General features: G+C 39.9%; 1 long non-coding RNA gene across 1 annotated transcript in view; it reads right to left on the reverse strand.

The window, feature by feature from the left end:
* The window catches only part of LOC107968413 (uncharacterized), a 175,448-nt gene that overhangs the window by 13,534 nt on the left and 143,540 nt on the right, over positions 1–18,374 (reverse strand). The window contains exon 3 of the long non-coding RNA XR_001709560.2: positions 15,456–15,621. This is a non-coding gene — a long non-coding RNA (uncharacterized LOC107968413). The remainder of the gene's footprint in view (positions 1–15,455; positions 15,622–18,374) is intronic.

Consider the following 18,374-nt stretch of genomic DNA (forward strand, 5'->3'; position numbering starts at 1 on the left):
TTGTTATTACTTTATTCATTGTGACAAATGTAAAATATTAATAAAGAGGAAATTGAGTTTCGGGGTATACAAGAACTCTCTGTACTATCTTCACAATAATTCTGTAAATATCTGAACTGTTCTAAGATAAGTTTATATTTAAAAAATAAAATACAGTCAGTTCAAATGGATTACATTTCTTTCTTATCATCGTTGTTATGTAATTATATAACAGCTTTATGGAAAAGAAACACCTCTCAACACTGTTCCTCAACTACTGCTTCCTGTGGTCTTTGGATAAATAGGTCGCATGTCATTTTAATTCTCTGTCAAACACATCTTATTACATGGTTTTGGTTTGCAGAGAAGAAAATGGCTGTGGGCAACATTTTAAGGTTCTTATAGGGTAGGCTTGACAGGTATATTTTAGAAAGTGAGTAACAGAAGGAGACTTTTCAGATCCCCAAAGATGGGACTTTTATTTTGAAAACAAGGACAAGGATATGCAAACAGTCTTCCTCCCAGTGAAACAAAATTATGAAGACAAGAACCTTAACTCAGGTTACCCAACTTTTTATTGTGGAGATTTTTCCTGTTTTTTTTTTTCTGTTGTTGTTGTTGTTCATTTTTGTCTATACATTATTTGCATTACTTTAAAATGGTATGTACATTACTGTAAAATTGTTCAAAAATGTAGACCAAGTACCCCGTGACATCATAATATTATACCATCATGCTTCCTGAATGAGACAAGTCAATGTTAGAATTGTTAGATTATCAGTCCAATTCAATATACATTTACTGTGTGTTTTCCAAGACGTCGGGTGGACAAGGTCCACCACTTTCATATGGACAAGGTCAATATGAAAAGTGGAAGATGCATGAGTAAAGGTAGAACAAGATGTGATGTGTGATATGGCCAAAGCCCACACCATACAGGTAAAGAGGAAAGAGGTGGGGTACCTATACACCTCAAATTGCTCCGTTAGACCCAACATATGCCTATTGACCCTTTATGTTATAAAATATATACCAATCGCATAATACATTATGCAGTTTTTTGTTTCTTTGTTTTTGAGATGGAGTCTCGCTCTGTTGCCCAGGCTGGTGTGCACTGGCGGGATCTCGGCTCACTGCAACCTCCATCTCCTGGGTTCAAGCGATTCTCCTGCCTCAGCCTCCTGAGTAGCTGGGATTACAGGTGCCGACACCATGCTCACCTAATTTTTGTGTTTTTAGTAGAGACGGGGTTTCACCATGTTGGTCAGGCTGGTCTCAAACACTTGACCTTGTGATCCGCCAGCCTTGGCCTCCCAAAGGGCTGGGATTACAGGCATGAGCCATCGCACCTGGCTGCAGTTGTTCTTTTAAAGGGTGATGAATGCTGTCGTGGAACTACATGAATCAATATCTGCTGTGAGCCTTATTTCAACCCAACTCATGGGACTCCCTGTTAGCCACTGTAGTTCTGAGTCTTCCTAGTCTCCCACTTCTTTCTTCAGATATGCAATGAAGCATTCCTGCTCTGCTTAACTCTATGTTAGCCAAGTGATCTTGCTCATTACATAGACTACATGTTTGTTTCCATCCATAAAATAGAGAACACTAGTGTCTTCCTTATGAAGTTTATATGAGAATTAAACTTAAATGTGTCTACCACATAGTAAGAGTTCAATAAATTTAGCTATTATGATTATGTGCACCAAGTTTCTTAAATGAATAAATTCTGGGTTATATTTTTCCTCCCAATTTTTAACATCTAACTAACTAGTACCATTGCTTACTGGATTTAACTAAAGCAGAGCAATAGATTTTGAAACAAGAGATATTTGTTCTATTTGAACAGATATTTGTTCTGTTTGAAGAGATATTTGTTCTATTATTTATTCTCCAGATTTTACTCAGCACCTCCTGTGTGGTAGACACTGTTCTGAGCTACTGGACACTTTCTCCTCAGTATCAGGAATAAGGATGTCCTCTCTCACTAGCCTATTCAGTATTGTACTGGAAGTTCTAGCTGGTACAATATGATTAAAACAATAAAAGGAATGCAATTTGAAAAGAAAAATAATAAAACTCTCTATTTACAGACTATATGATTATCTACATAGAGAATCCCAAATAATCAACAAAACAATTCCTGGAACTAATGAGAGAGTGTTGCAGTGTTGCAGGACCCATGGTTAATATACAAATGTCAATTGCTTTTCTTTATATCAGCAATGAACAATCAGAATTTGAAAATTAAAAAAAAAATGCCATTTACAATAGCATTCCCAATAAGGACTCTGCCCTCAGGGAGCATTCTTTAAAATGCAAGAGAGACTCCAAGCTAATTTGAGTTTGTTCTTATTAAAATATGGTGTCCCTTAGTGGACTATCAGGTCCGTGAGTACACAACTCATTAGAACACGGGTGCCTTTTGGTGAGATAAATGGAACCTCTTCTTTTCAAGGTGCAGTCCCATGCTAGACACATAGATTCTCCAACATAACTTGCACTGAATGGAAGCCTTTCTAACAATCTCTATTGAATAATTCTGTGCCAAACTCAATGGTTTTAGACTACCCAGTGTGGGGCTGGGGGAATGAAGTAAGCAGTTGGATATACCGATTTGGTTTCAAGGGCAAGATCAGGACTAGATAAATACACTTAGGAGTTGCTAAAAAAAAAAATTAAGTCATAGGACCAGATGGATTGAGAGCACAGAATATGCCCAGGAGTACACTCACATGTAGAGGATCTATAGAGGGGGAGGAGGAGGAGACAGAGAGGAAGATCTGGGAAACTGCCAGCAACAAAGAAAGCTAGAAACCAGATACTAGGGTTGATGGAGAAGGTGTGCAATGATGCTGGAACTATGAACCGGAACCAGGTCAGCCAGTCTTATAGGCACGTTGAGGTATTTGAATGCTATAATGGAGGCAGTAAAGGATAATTAAAAATGTAAGCTCCTGAAAGTATCTTATATTCCCTTAGGTTATCTCTGAAATAATATTTTGGGAGTCAATGGTGCTTGAACATGTACACCCTTGGTAAACTCAGCTTTACAATTACTAAAACGGGTTACACAAAAACATAATAGACAGGAGTCCTCCTTCCTTCTAGAAAACAGAGATTTGGAGGGATATAGGCTCAAGGGTTGGAGTTCGTCTTCATTGTGAAGTCCACAAGCACAGATAAATGGCAGAGCCATCCCACGATGGGGAGAAACAGTATGGTAACTATGAGCTGCAGTGCTTGAGAGAAACCTGAGAGTCAAAAACTACATAGATCACAGGATAGAAAAGCTAATAGTAGCAAAAACAGATCAAAACAAGTGAAAAAATCCAAAGTCAGGAAATGCATTGTATAAAAGGGAGAGCAAGTTGTCAATTAGGAAGTAAAACTTGGGACAAAAACTATGAATAGAAGCCATGCCATAAATAGCTATCGAATGTTGACCAAGTTGCTTCACCTCTCTATCCATTAGTTTTCTCCTCTGTAAAATGTGAAGAATGACTATACCTTACTCATAAGGCTTCTGTGAGGTGTAAATGGAATCATGCACATAAAGTACCTAGAAGATGGTCTGGCACTCAGCAGGTGCACAGAACATGCTAGCTCTTATTATATTTTATAGTTGTTACTTCTGTAGACCTGCTGGTGCATGGTATGGAGAGCTAATTAAATCAGAGAGAATGAGGAATGGGAAAGAATAATTTTAGGCTGGCTGAAAGAGGAAGGTTGAAACCACATTTTAATCCATATGTGTGCATAAACATGCACGTGAGAAACAGAGAAGCACTCCATCACTAAAGCTCCTGGGTTGCTTGTAGATTGCCAGCAGAATCATTTCTCCCTTCCCTAAGAGACTTTCCATGCACAGACGAGCAGTTCTTCATTTATAGAATCAGGCATTAAGTTAGAACATTCAGAGAGTAAGACAAAATCGTCTTCCCTTCCAAACAAAACTGTGCTAATAAACAGGTGCAGAGAGAGTATACACAATACATTCCTCCAAGCAGTCTTTCATGTGCTCAAACTGTCCGCCCTTTCTGTATTTGTTTATGGTGTGTTAACTGTAACTTTGCTTGTTTCTCCCCAGATGTTTGGACATCCATTAATTAGCACATCCTCTACAACATATTTGTGGATGCTTTTCACCAAGTGAAAGGAAAAGCTGGATTCCAGCTGCAAAGAAACTGCAATTAAGAAAACACATACACCACATGCACACACACAAAACAAGATCTCTCTTTAGGACAGCTTCAGAGCAAGACAGGAAGACAACGGAAAACACGTGAATACTGAAGAGCAGTGATCCGATGGGGCTCTGGCCTAACTTAAATATTTGTAAACTCACATCATCAACAAACATGTAGCTAGCCTGTGAGTCCAAGGTCAAACTAATGCAGGAAAAAAGAATCTTGCCAGAGTGAAAAAAGAAGGCCTTTACTCTCTAAAATAAGATGCCTCAAAATTAATTCTTTTTCTGGACCTCTCTTTTACTATTTTATTCCTGGTTAAGGAACCATCCAGGTAACTGGCGAATTCAGTGCAAAAAAAAGGCAATGCTGATTTCTAAATAAACAAACAGACCATTTGTTTAAGAGCGTGTTAAGCTGCATCAGTTTTGTTACTCTGGCACACCTGTCTGAAAAGCACAGAGTAAAAGGTAAAAGGAGAATCGGTTGCCTTTCTGTAGTGACATGCCCAGTCTCCCACCCCATCTCTCACATCTTTCCTGGAAAGCTGTTCTGCCATGGTAGTCACGTTTCCTCCTATTAAATATGATGCCATTGATGCCTTTATGAAACAATGGTGCCAATCTCCCTTGGCTTCTGGAAATCATATACAATTTTCATTTGTCACATTCCACTCACCTCCTTGGAGCCTGCATCGTTTTCTTAAATTTTTTAATATCAAGTCTCCCTTCCTCTAGCCCATGGCACTGCCCTTTTTAAAGGCAAAGATGCAAGAGCATGCAAAAATCCAACGGGAAATCTCTCATCTAGCCCAGGAATATGTCTCTCTGGAAAATTAGTAATCTCTATAAAATCTCATTCCCAAATTCCAACAACTAATTGTGAATTTTGAATTGGTCATTTCACATTTAGCCAAAGTCACAATCTAAGACCACTGTGATGATTGACAAACGTTACTTCAGTTTTCATAGGAATTATTTATCCTCATTTTAACATTTTACCTCTGGTTGTATTTCTCAGAAGGAAGCCAGCCAAATGCCCATTGAATCTTAGTAAGATCCATTGTGTATTGACGGTTACAAAGAACTATAATAAAACAAACACCAGGAATAGCTATTTTTTGTGACTGTTTGCAAGTGAAACAGGAGCATGGGGAAATAAGTAATGGTGCTAAGCATATTATCACTTCCAAATCTCTGCAATAGTAGTGCAAATTTGGTATTATTATTTCCATGAAACAATAAGGAAGCTGAGATTCGGAGAGATTAAGTAACTTCTTCAGAGTCAGAGACCTAGGAATGATATTTGTAGAGCTCTTAGCAGTAGTTAAAACATGGGCTTGTGAATCCAAAAATGCCAGGTCGAGTCTTGACTTAAGAAAGAGCAATGGAAGTGGGGGAGACTGGGGCATCAGGCTAAGATGATAGCTCCATTGCACAGCATTATATTCACACAGCAGAGCCCAATGGAGGTGGGTACATACAGAAGGAAGTGGCATGCAGATGTGGTGACTTCAGAGGACCAACCAGACCCGAGGTTCAGAATCCAAGCAGAGAAAGAATAATTATACAGGATTCAACTGTATCAAGCTTCAGCCCTGAAACTTATTTAACAAATGTGAGTCAGCTGCCCCCATTGCTGTGGGTATAGGGTAAACACTAAATCAAGAGCTGAAGAGACAAATTTGGGAATCTGGCAAGATTGTGATATAAAACTGGGCAGACTCGATAACTCTATTGGGTAGGTCAAAATGACCAATTGCCCATTTCACATATATATTCATCTTAACACATATGTGCACACACACACACCCACCTTATAAGGTAGGCATTATTTTCCCCATGTGATCAACAGGAAAGCAGACAGGCATAAGTATAATTTGCTGCAGTTACAGACCTCAGGAGGGGCATGACTCAGATTTGAAACTAGATATGGCTGACTTCAAATCCCATATCCTTTGCCATGCTGTTAATTAGAGATTATGGTCAATCAGATGATTGTTCACTTGAGGCAAGTGTCAAGAATCAGAAAGACTGAATAGAAGTACAAACAAAGGATATAAGCAAAGAAAATTTAAAAAAAATCCCATGGCCAAGAAGCTATAAAAATATAGTCAACATTACTAATCACCAGGAAAGTAAAACTAAAGCATTAGTGAGACACTATTCCTCACAAGGTTGTCAAAAATTATAGATGTTTGATAACATCAAGTTTTGATAAGAGTATGAGAATGTGGATAATCTTGTACACTGCTCATAGGAGTATCAATTTACACAGCTGTTTTGGTGGGCAATTTGGCAATATCCTTTAAAATTTAAATAATCTTAATTTATCAACTTCACTCTTTGGTATATGTCCAAGAAGTATTTTCACAAAGATGTACACATACACACCGCAATATTTATACAAGGATGCTGACCGCAGCCTTGTCTGTAATCACAAAAAATTCAAAATCAATCAAAATGTCCAAATAGAGGAAATAAATACAAATTATCGTTGAGTATACTCCTATAGCTTAAAATTGAGTTAGATTAATGTGCACTGGTGTGGGAAATATATATTGTTAAAAAGATATATTGTCAAATTCAAAAAAATATTAAGCTCTATATGACACTATAATGCTAGACACATATCATTACGTATTTGTCCTATCCTGCAGAATGTAAAACACCAAGAGTGAACCCTAATGTAAACTATGTACTTTGGATGATAATGATGTGTCAGTGTAGATTAATTAATTGTAATAATGTATTATTCTGGGGAGGGATGTTGATTATGGGGGAAGCCATGCACGTGGGAAGGCAGGGGCATATGAAAACTCGCTGTGCCTTTCTCTCATTAATTGTAGTACTGGAAGTCCTTGCCAGAGCAATCAGGCAAGATAAAGAAATAAAAGGCATCCACATGAGAAAAGAGGAAGTCAAATTGTGCCTCTTTGCAGATGACATGCTCTTATATTCAGAAAGATTAAAAGACTCCACCAAAAAACTCTTCGAGCTGATAAATTCAGTAAAGATGCAGGATACAAAATCAATGCATGAAATCAGTAGCATTTCTATACATCAGTAATAAAACACTTGAAAAAGAAATCAAGGAGTTATTCCCATTTCTAGTGGCTACAAAAATACCTAGGAATAAATTTCACTGAGGAGGGGAAAGATCTTCGCAAGGAAAACCAGAAAACATTGATGAAAGAAATTGAAGAGGACACAAGTGGAAAGACAACTCATGCTCTTCAACAGAAGACTCAATATCATATAATGACCACACTGCCCAAAACAGTTACTGCAATGAATCATCTGAGAACCAAGGGTAAAAGACAAGGAGGACACCTAGCAGTCCCCAACACCTTGCCCCAGGCCAAAAGTGTTCCTGATATCAGGTTGGAAACCCAGCTGTGACAGAATTGTGCTTTTGGAACTGTTTATCCATTTCATTCCTTTCTATGGCCCTGGTGGCAGTGGTGGCAGTGGAGGCAAGGTGATCTTGACCTCAAAGAATACATCAAAGTTATTCTAGAAAAATCAATTGATACCAGCAGAAAACAACCATACATGTTTTGCAGTCACATCACTCTTCAGAATTACCCCAGGACCTGAGAGACCAGGAAAAAGGGGCCAAGCAGATGGCTCCAGCTTGGTGTCCCTATAAAAGATGTATTGAGAAAGAGTGTTTGGATTAAAGAGAAACCACAAACCATAGTTTCACAGTCCCTTGCAATTATACTCTTGGGCATAGAGCATAGAATGATGCTTCCAATTCTCGTTGGCATTATGAGCAAGGATAACCTATGTCCTGGCCCCTTCTTGGTTCCTGAAGAACTGAGGAACAGACTAAACAAGAGATAGACCGTCCTCACACACAGCCAGGAAAAGAGTGTTGTCCCTAGTGGAGACAAGAGAAGGAACAGATCCTGCTTTCTGTCTTGCCTATACATGGAGGGACAAAGTTGCATGGTGAGAGGAGCAACTCTCAAAAGACTCACTAATGAAACCAAACAGTTCTGTTTATCAGAAAAAGAAATAAACATACACAAACAAATGGGACTGTGAACTTCTCCCTCTGATGATTCTGAGATGGGGGAATCCCCAAGCTAGCATAGAGCATGCCTCCAAAGCTCCCTGTGGTTAAACGTGCCAGCTGTAACTAGCCATGGAGCAGAGAGTAGCACCCCACAACACCCCCTCATAGACAAAGCCAATTACCTCAAAATGATGGAAAATGATTAGGCATGTGAATTAAAAAATAATTTTCATTCACATTCCTAAAAGGGTCAGACTGTCAGCTGTCTGGAAAATTGAGCCTTCATGCATTTTCGTTTGATTTTATATTCAAAGTCTAATTAGTCACAATTTGTAGTTACAAGTGATTTTTTTGATAATGTAGTTGTTTTTGATCGCGTTTGGCTGCATTATCATGGCAGCGTTATCCTTAATACTGTCACAGGGTGGTGGTTTTTACTCTTCTGAGCTAATGAAATAACAAGCTGATGCTTTCTCAAGCGCTGCTGATCAAATCCAGAAAGATCACAAGATGCTTGCGATAGAATGGAGGAGACAACTGTTTCCATGTCTGGATTACATGCTTTTCATGTTAAAAGCAAGCAAACCAACAAACAACGCTTAGGCTATAGGGTCAGAGAAACCTGTGTTCAATCTAAGCTCCATCACTGTGTAACCGTGGGTGACTCACGTTTCCTCTCAGATCATAAGATTCCCCAATTTAAACATGGAGATAACACTATCTCATGTGTTGTCGGTAAAAATAAACAAGTGTCAAATGCCTAGCAGAGTGCCTGGCCTTCAGGAGGCTGTCAACAGATGTTAGTGAAGAGAAGCTCATTTGTGAGATAATGAATTTATTTTTTCTTAACTTAGGTACGATCTAAATGATAGTATCAAAAATAGCCTATACTTAGAGCTTTAAAATGTATAGAATTCTTTTATATATTACATTGCTCAAACCTCCTGGTAGTTGATGATACATGTCATCCTGGAGAAATGAAATGAAGTGACTTGTTCAAAATTACACAAGGAGTGAATGGTAAAGCCAGGCCACACATCCTAAATGTTTGCACTAAACTGTTTTTTAAAGAGATGTTAGCACTCTCTGCAATACACAAGTCCTCTACAGAGTGTTGGTTGCCCATGGTAACGGGCCATAGGCAAAAAGCACAATCCACTTTAGTAGTCACTGGTGTTTTCTCTGTTCTGTTGGGAGATCTGAAACCAAACCTCTTTATGTCCGATGAGGGTTTGGAGCAAAGGCCTCAATGCCAATACCCACCCACTAAAACTGGAATAATCTATAAGTCAGTTTATATATCATCCAGTCCTGGTCTTCACAGCCTTAGGAGGAATTTTAATCTATTATTACCTTTTAACTCTGAACTGTTCTCATCCACGCTCTGAGAGAACAGGAGAAATGAATGGAATTCTGCATCTACTGTTAACGTATTGTGGTCATGCTTCACATATACTGATGTGATTGATTATCTTAGGTAAGTGCATGCATTGTCACTTAAAGCAAACTTAAAAAAGTAAAGGTGAATAAAAGCACAGTTTTGATTTGACACAAAAGACAAAATGTCTTAATAGTTCCTGTAAACAGGGAAAGTCCACTCAGTGATGCCAGTCAGAGGAGAAACCACTTAGGAAAGCAACAGTCTGGTGGATTAAAAAACCTTTTTGTCAAATGTAAAGGTCACTGAGGCAGTAAACACCTTAAAAGGAAGACAACAAATTTCACGCATGAGAAGCTCAGCCTAAAACAAGACACACTGACCATATGAATGGATAATCCTATCTAAGTGGAAATGGACTCAGAGACATCATTTGGAGACTTAATGGCATTAAAAAAAAAAAGCCAACATTGGAGAGAACAGGCAAGTTCATGACTCCCCTAGATGCCACACACAGACAGGTGTCCTTGGTAATCTCAGAAAGTTCAGTAAAATCTTCTAGATGACCTGGTCTGAGGCTGTGAACTAAACCTTGTGGTTTCTAGTTGCACATCATTCTGGTAAAAGGTCCACAAGCCAGAAGCTTCCCTCAGTCACACAGAAAACCCATTCCCTCTCCTTCCTTAATGGGAAATATCAATTCTGGGACAAGTCTTCCTTCAGGATGGGCTCATCTGCCCCATCTGCCCCCATTGGTGGAGTAAAGCAGAACAGATTGCTGGTGCTCAGGGTTAACTAATAACCATCATTGAGTGTGTGCCATGCAGGCCAACACAATAATCTTTTGGAGGAACTTGCTTTTCCATCAATTTACTCTCCCAATGCATTCCCCAGTGTGGCAAGTAATCAAGACCATCTGTATATGGTAATCTTGTAGGTGGAGAAGGGAATAGAGGTTCAGAAGGGAAATCCACCAAAAATGCCACATTGCTGATACAGGTTCCCAAGGCTCAATTTCCCTCTCTTGTGCTGTTACAACAGGACCATCATAATCTAACTTTGGAAGTTTCCTACTCAGAGGGGTATGCTCCAAAACTCAGCCAAGTTTTCCACTTCCAACTGGGACATATATTTTGGACCTACTCTCTTTCACACCTTTTCTGGGGATGCGTACTCCAGTATCTACATCATTGAATTGGATTAAATCCAAGCTGCCTTCAATAATGGAGGAGACTTTCCATGCTGCTACATATAGTTGTGCAGATTTACATGGCAAAAAAATGGTTGTGCACTGCTTCAGTTCCCCAGCAAATATCTTTGGATTAAAATATCAAGTCATCTGGATTAAAGCAAGCTGGATTCTAGGATTTCACTGCCCTTCTCATGTTGTGAGCAGATTTGTCTTTGCTGGGGCACTTAAAGCTGGAATCTATAAGATAGTTATGTTACTTGTTAAGGTTATTTGGTTGTAAGCAACAGGGACAGTCTCTGGTTATAACTTATGACAAAAGAAACTTACTGGAATGGGAACAGGTAATTCTCAGAACTGAAAGCCTACTTAACCAGAAAATAAAAGGGGACAGGAATCAAGGTGGGCCCAGGGTCAAGATAGAAGGAGCTATTTGATAAGTATTAAAAGAACTCCATTCTTTCTAACCAGTGGTTACTCTCCTCAGTGAGAGCACCCAGTTAGCCTGGCTTAGATCACATGAGTCTTCCTTGACTGGAGTTGGGCAGAGAACCCTGATTTGATGTCCCACCAACACTACACACAAGAGGGAAAGCAAGTTCCCCCAAAGAGATGAGAGTGGGCTGACACCAAGCAAAAGGAGTGAAGGCTAGACAGCCAAAAGCAGCAAGTGTCCACCATGACCCCCAGACTGTTCTTTTCCAAAAAAAATCATTTAGTACTTAGCATCTGTTACACAGAGCTCTGTTTAAGGAGCAATGAGGAGACAAGTTCAGAACACTGTCTCTAAATTTGCAAAATAAAGGAAAAACACGTACAAGATATATACCTCCACATCTAACCCAATTTGTAAGAAGGTTTTTAAAAAGCATGGCAGAGTAAATCATTTTCAAACTTTGATATGGAAAGTTTAATTAGTAGTAAATTACTTGTAACATATCTCGTAAGTCCACAGCTATAGAGCTTTGCCCTAGAGAATCTGTGGTCCTAAAAGTTATTTTCAAAATCCATTCTATGCAGTCCCTCACTGGAGAGAGGGACTTTTTAAAGCAGAGGAGTGCTTTTTATCCACTTGTCACTTCCAGGGAAGTTTTCAGTTGAATCTAATATTTTCTGGCAAAACAAATGTATGAACCATTGCTCTTAAAGTTCAGAGTTAAGGTTCTCCGAGGTAGAAAGCTTCATAGAGAAAGGGACTTAGAGAGAAATGTGTTTGATTTAAATGAGGTTAGTGCCAAGGAGCGAGCTTTAGAAATGGAGAATGCTATGCAAAGGAGCAGAGGTGAACACATGCATGACTTGGTAGAGAATAGCAAAAAGCACAAACCTGACGGGGAGGGGAGCAGAACTACAACCTCTGCGCATCTGGAAAAGACAATAGCAAAAGCAACTTGCTGGTTGGGTTGCTGTAAGGATTAGATGAGATCACGTCTGTAATGCCCTCAGTGTGCGAACAGAGTGAATGGCACTTTAAAGAAAGCGTTCAATGAATGCCAGCTATGTGTTGATTACTTTAGGCTCTGGAACAGATGATGAATGCAGGGCTTGGGAAAATGCTATATCAAGGGCCTCTGCAGGGCCAGTGGGGCAGGCACTGGCCCTGTTGTTGCTGGGAAGGTTACCTGCTTCGGAAGACACTCATGCTATGGGACCAGCAATAAGGATGTGACAGTAAATCAGTCAAAATGAACGGGACTTGATGACAACATGGTAGGACAGACTCTAACCTCGAAATAAAAATAAAAATTTGAATTTAAATCTAAGGGAACCACGTTGAAGGAAATTTGTTACATGGGTGATGGAAATGTTTTGAAGCTAACATAGGACTTGAAGCAATCTAAAATCTAGTGACAGGCAGGTAGCAAGTGCCACCCCTGGCTGAAGGGAAAGGGAGAAGATGTATTCCAGAGTCCAGCAGCTGGGATCACTGAGCCTAGGGTTTGTCAGGAGGAAAGTGAAGCCCCTGAGGAGTTCAAGAAGAGGTGGTCACTGCTGAGTTGCTTTCCCCAGAGAGCAGGGGCCACAATCCCCTGGCTTCCTTCTTCCCTACTCCACGCTCCCAGAAGTCCCTCCCCATGGCTATCTCAGCCGGAAAGGCCAAAATAATGCAAGCGTGTAGAAGGAAGGTCAGGAAAAACGTAGGAATGGATCTCAGGGCAGGCCAAGGACAAAACAGATTCTGAAGAAAGTATCAATTGAAATAGATGACTCTCTAGAACTGTTCCAAGATAAACTTAGGCACATTAAAATTTTAATGAGTTTTTTTGAGCATTCGTAAATTCACCAATCAGGCAGGACTCCATTGTAGGCAGTTCAGCACTCCATGGGGGGATATGGTGTGCAGAGGTAGAGAAGAAACCATTTATAAGATATTTACAGAAGCAAGGGCAAGGCTAGGCTTTGATTGGTTAGAGTGGAAAGTCCCTTACTTAGAAGTAAGTTAGTGGTTTCTGATTGGCTCTGCGTAAGTTTCATTTAACTGTTTACAATAGGCTTGTTTGCCTACCCAAGGCATTGGAGCCCTCTAGGCCCAATGTCCTCTTCTCTGTTTTTTGTTTGTTTTTGTTTTGTTTTGAGACAGAGTCTCACTTGGTCACCCAGACTGGAGTGCGGTAGTGCGATCTCAGCTCACCTCAACCTCCACCTCCCAGGCTCAAGTGATTCTCCTGCCTCAGCCTCCCGAGTAGCTGGGATTAAAAGCACACACCACTACCACCTGGCTAATTTTTTGTATTTTTAGTAGAGACAGGGTTTCAACATGTTGGTCAGGCTGCTCTCAAACTCCTGTCCTCAAATGATCCACCCGCCTCAGCCTCCCAAAATGCTTGGATTACAGGCATGAGCCACTGTGCCCAGCCCCAGTGTCCTTTTAATTAAATTTTTTAACAAAACAACTTGAAAGAGAAATAGGCAAGCTCAGCTTAACTCTTGTTTTAGACAAAGATGACTCAAGCCAGGTATTTTGCTTTGATGAGGAGGAGAAGGAGTTTTGGGGCCAAGGGAGATAAATGGCTGGAGGGAAGGGGGCCTCTCCCAAGGAATGTCTCTTGTACTGGGACTGTGATACCATCTCCTAGGATCCTGCTGGGAGGTGAGTGGGATATAACCCTCCATGGGTCTCTATGGATCTGTGTGTGTGTGTGTGTGTGTGTGTGTGTGTGTGTGTGTGAATTTGGTCTGCCTTAGTTGGAAGATTCTTTCTTTAAACATTAATGTCACTGGCTAGGCACAGTGGCTCATGCCCGTAATTCCAGTATTTTGGGAGGCCAAGGCAGGCAGATCACTTGAGGCCAGGAGTTTGAGACCAGCCTGGCCAACATGGTGAAACCCCATCTCTACTAAAAATGCAAAAAATTTGCCATGCATAGGGGTGCACACTTGTAATCCCAGCTGCTTGTGTGGCTGAGTCAGGAGAATCGCTTGAGCCTGGGAGGCAGAGGTTGCGGTGAGCCGAGATCGTGCCACTGCACTACAGCCTGGACGACAGAGTGAGACTCCCATCTCAAACAAACAAACAAACAACACCTTAATGTCACTGATTAACCTGCTGCTGGGGGTTCTTCTGCTTACAGCTTCTGTCTCTTACTTAACCTTGATCTTTATAAGTCAAACACTCGAGGTAAGCTTGCTTTACTATGACTCTTGTGAATGCCATGTTACCTTATTGATTCCAACAGGAAATTTGAAAAAAGTAAACACTTTAGGGCAGAAAGATAATAAAAGGAAAAAAAGATGGTTAGAACTACCACAAATGAATTTATTTTAAGTGTTTCTTTTTTTTTCAGTAAGTCTTTAGAGGACATACCAGGACAACTAATATTAATTTCCCTTACTTAGTTTTATTTTGTAATTGAGCTGACCATTCGTTGGATTGCATTTGACTGTTGATTTGGTGTGTTATGACTCCGTGGCCATAACTAGAAAGCTTATCATCCTCGGTTAGTGTATAAAGAGCTGGCAGCAGGAGCACCGCTGGCTGTCTCATTTCTCAGGTATGATGTATCTTTGCCAGTCTTATGACCTTCACAGCTTTGGGTGAATAATACATCTGTGTTCATATATCCTGTGATCACATTTCCTAACCCTAAGGAAATATTGGTAGAGGACCTCCATCTCCTTTATACTTGTAGCTAGAGTTTACTAAAGAAAGAGCATGAACCAAAATAATAATTTATGAATAATATAGTGAGTAATATAGCAGAGATAAGAGAAAAGCAATGTGTATAGAGGGGGCTGATTCATATTCAGATCTGTGTGTGTTCTTTTGTGGATCTACAAGGACAATCTGGGACAAGGATATCATTTCAACTAGTTTTTTACCCCAAGGGGAAAGGGTACGTGTTTCCTTAGCTCTGGGGTTGAGTTAAACAATGTTGTATGTTCATTTTAGCCACTTGAATGCCTACAAATTATGATTGAGTGTCTGTCTTCAAGCTGGCCTGGGTCCATATTAATAATGGGAAAATTCTTCTCAACCTTCTCCAAACCACAGGTCTCAAAATTAGGCTGCAGGTCTTTTTAGGAACAAATCCATCTCAATGACATTTATATGCATGTTTATGTGTGTGGGTGTTTGTGGGTATGATTACATATATTCTCAAAAAGTATAAAATAGCTTTGGCAATAACCTTACATTTGCTACATCTACTTCAATTAAAATTAGGGAATAGTGTGTCCCAGGAAAAAGAAGCAAACTCACCTTCACTGCCAGTTTAACATTTAGATCATCTTCCAAGTCACCTTCTGACATCACAATGCTCAAAAGGCTTTCTTTTCTGCTGCATGAATTGTTTTCCTTCCAGCCTCTCTTAGCTTGGTTACTGACACCTCCTTCTAGTTGCTTTAACTCCACTTCGTATTGCAACCTGTAGAGCAGAAGAGCATCCAGATGCCCCTTCATTTCCCCTACTCAACAATAACAAGAAAACAACTTGCAACTGAATTAAGGAAGCAAAACAAAAACAATTCTGGCAGACAATAAGTGGACCAAAGCAACTCAATATTTCATCCTCATGTTTTTTGAAGAGTTTCATGAGAATCTTGTTTATAATCCCATTGAAAATAAAGTGCTCAAAAGTAAAAGCTGTTTCATTTTTTTCAAGCTCACTCTCCTTTGTTCATGGTACACTAATGGAACAATTTTTAAATAATGACTTAATTTTTTTTTCCTTGTGAAAGATGCTTTCTGCAATCAAAAGCGGGTTCTTTATTTTTGAGCTTGGCACTCACATTCATTAGGACTAGTTGCATCCAAGTAGTAGAGGCTTATCTGTTCAGCTGGAAATGGGACATTAACATTTTAAGAGGATGATGCATAAGCTTTTAGAGATAATATTCTCCCTGCCCTATTCTGTTGATGCTGTCTTAGAAAATGCAACATATTTTTTCCCTAAGCAATGATGAGTTCATAAAAAACAGGTTATTACAAAAGACATAATTTTTTTTTGCAATCCCCCATCACTTCAAAAAATCAAAATTTGGGTTACAAATAGAAAGTTTACCAATATGAGAGAAAGCCCAAACTAAGCACCCATCAAGTCCAAATCGACAATGAATATATCTCTCTGTGTAAACATCTACCACAGTATAACAGTAACATTGCACGGTCCTAGCAGGCAGGCAACTGTAGTGGCTAAGTCTCACCCTTTCTCATTTTCTTTTTTCCCTTTTTTGTTTCTCCTCTTGTTGAAGGGATTTCTCTCTCCTCTGGCCTCCTCAAAAATTTCCTCCCTCAATTTCCCCCACTGCCTCCTGCTTCATCACTTTCTTCCAGTCTGCCTTCTGGCTTACTCTCATTAGCAAACAAGCTCCACTATCTCAGTGTAATTAACCTTCCATTTCCCCATTGAAACTATAGCCTTATATCCCTCATTTTTAATAGTCAGACTTCTCTGGTGTTGTTTATGCATGCTGTCTCCAATTCCTCCTTTCCCATGCTCTTCAATCCATTCTCATCTGACTTCTGTCCCTACCACTCCATAAAACCTTTCCTGGCCAAGCTCACCAAAGATCTCTGTTTTGGCAAATCTACAATTATTTATCCTTTTTAAATTTTATTCCCTCTCTTAGCAGGACGCAATAAAACCAACCATTCTTCCCCGTTGGTGAGAGGGACAAAATCCCCCTCCACTGGAAGGCAGTAGACAACGGACTTCCTAACAATGTCCGTTGTTTTGCTTTTTATCCAACTCTACCTGCTTTCAAGGTCCAGACTGTAACACAGCAAATGTAGCTCAGTCCTCATCTGCATGCACTTATATTTTTAAAAAGATAAGGAGAAACTGACCAGAGTTTATTCTGTTAGAATTTCCATGGGAATCTCCCAGTTCAAAGGTGACTTTGGGCCAGCACTATGTTGGAATCCTGGTGGTTACCTTTTGAGTATCACAAGGAAAAACAATGCATTCAACTTATTTCTGTACCCCTGGTCTTTTACTCATATTTCATATACTGAAAAACTAATGAAAACTCAAAGCAAATTTTATCCTTGAAAAATATCTTTGATTCTTTGGTTTTTACCCCTGTAGAGGCTCTTCTGAAGGCTATTCCAGGAATGAATTCTGGTCACTTATCTTAGGCCAGTTGCTCTGTTTCTTTGCTAATTTTATGGATTTGAGTTAATCTGTTAATGAAACAGATGGGGACAGGGGTGCTTGAAAGAACTATGCAGTTAGTTAGCTATGAAGAATAAACTAATTTATCAACTCTTAGCAGGGAACCATCTGAAGACTTAATTGAGATTTGTCTTTAGAACTCAGAGCTGTTGTTTCACTAGGGTATGTTTTCATGGTGTGCTAATTGTCCTCTAGGGAATCTATTCTTTGTCACTTTTTTTCTTTGCTGTCTGTCAGTGTTCTCTATCCACTCTCCTCTCACTTACAGCTCAACAGTTTAGCCTGCCTGATGTTTCCACTTGTCACCTATCTGCCCATCAACCTATGTATTTCTGTCCTGCAGAGCACTGGGAATTGCAGGCACTTTGACAACAGAGCCAAAGTAGCATCAACAGTAACCACAAGGAAGTCCAAGTGACTTCCTTGGAATCAGCCATTTGCTACCCTCAGAAGGAGTCACAAGGAGGCCCATCAAGCAGTGAATGGTACTGCTATGTCTCTCAAAACTAGGGTGTAGGGAGATCCGAGGAATTCTTACCCTGGGACATATATGAAAACTAGCATTTCATTGCAAGAAGTTTTAATTTTCCTGTGGCCACTGCCTAAGGGGATTTTAAAGCACTGCCGGGTACTGCAGACATCTGCTTTTGATGGATTGCCAGTAGCATTTCCCACTCTAAGAGTCCTCAGTACAACACAGCCAGCTGTGTAGTCTATTTAACCACAGTGTGAAAACTTTCAGCCTTGAAACTACCAGCAGGTAGGTCAATGGGTGCCTAGCTTCATCAGTTAATGCAACTTTCTATGAATTTATTCAGTGTCCATTGATGAGTATTAACAGGGGTCTGGGTGCAGGGAATATTGCTGAAGGTCCCCAAACCTACTCAGTTCCACCCATGATTGTCAGAGAAGAGCCCTGCACACTGAATAACTCCACCCTTCCCCACCAGTCATCAAGACAGATGTGCATGCTTACAGACTAATTCCACACTTTCTCCACCCCT

The sequence above is a fragment of the Pan troglodytes genome, chromosome 16 (assembly GCF_028858775.2).
Source record: "Pan troglodytes isolate AG18354 chromosome 16, NHGRI_mPanTro3-v2.0_pri, whole genome shotgun sequence".
Lineage (NCBI taxonomy): Eukaryota > Metazoa > Chordata > Mammalia > Primates > Hominidae > Pan > Pan troglodytes.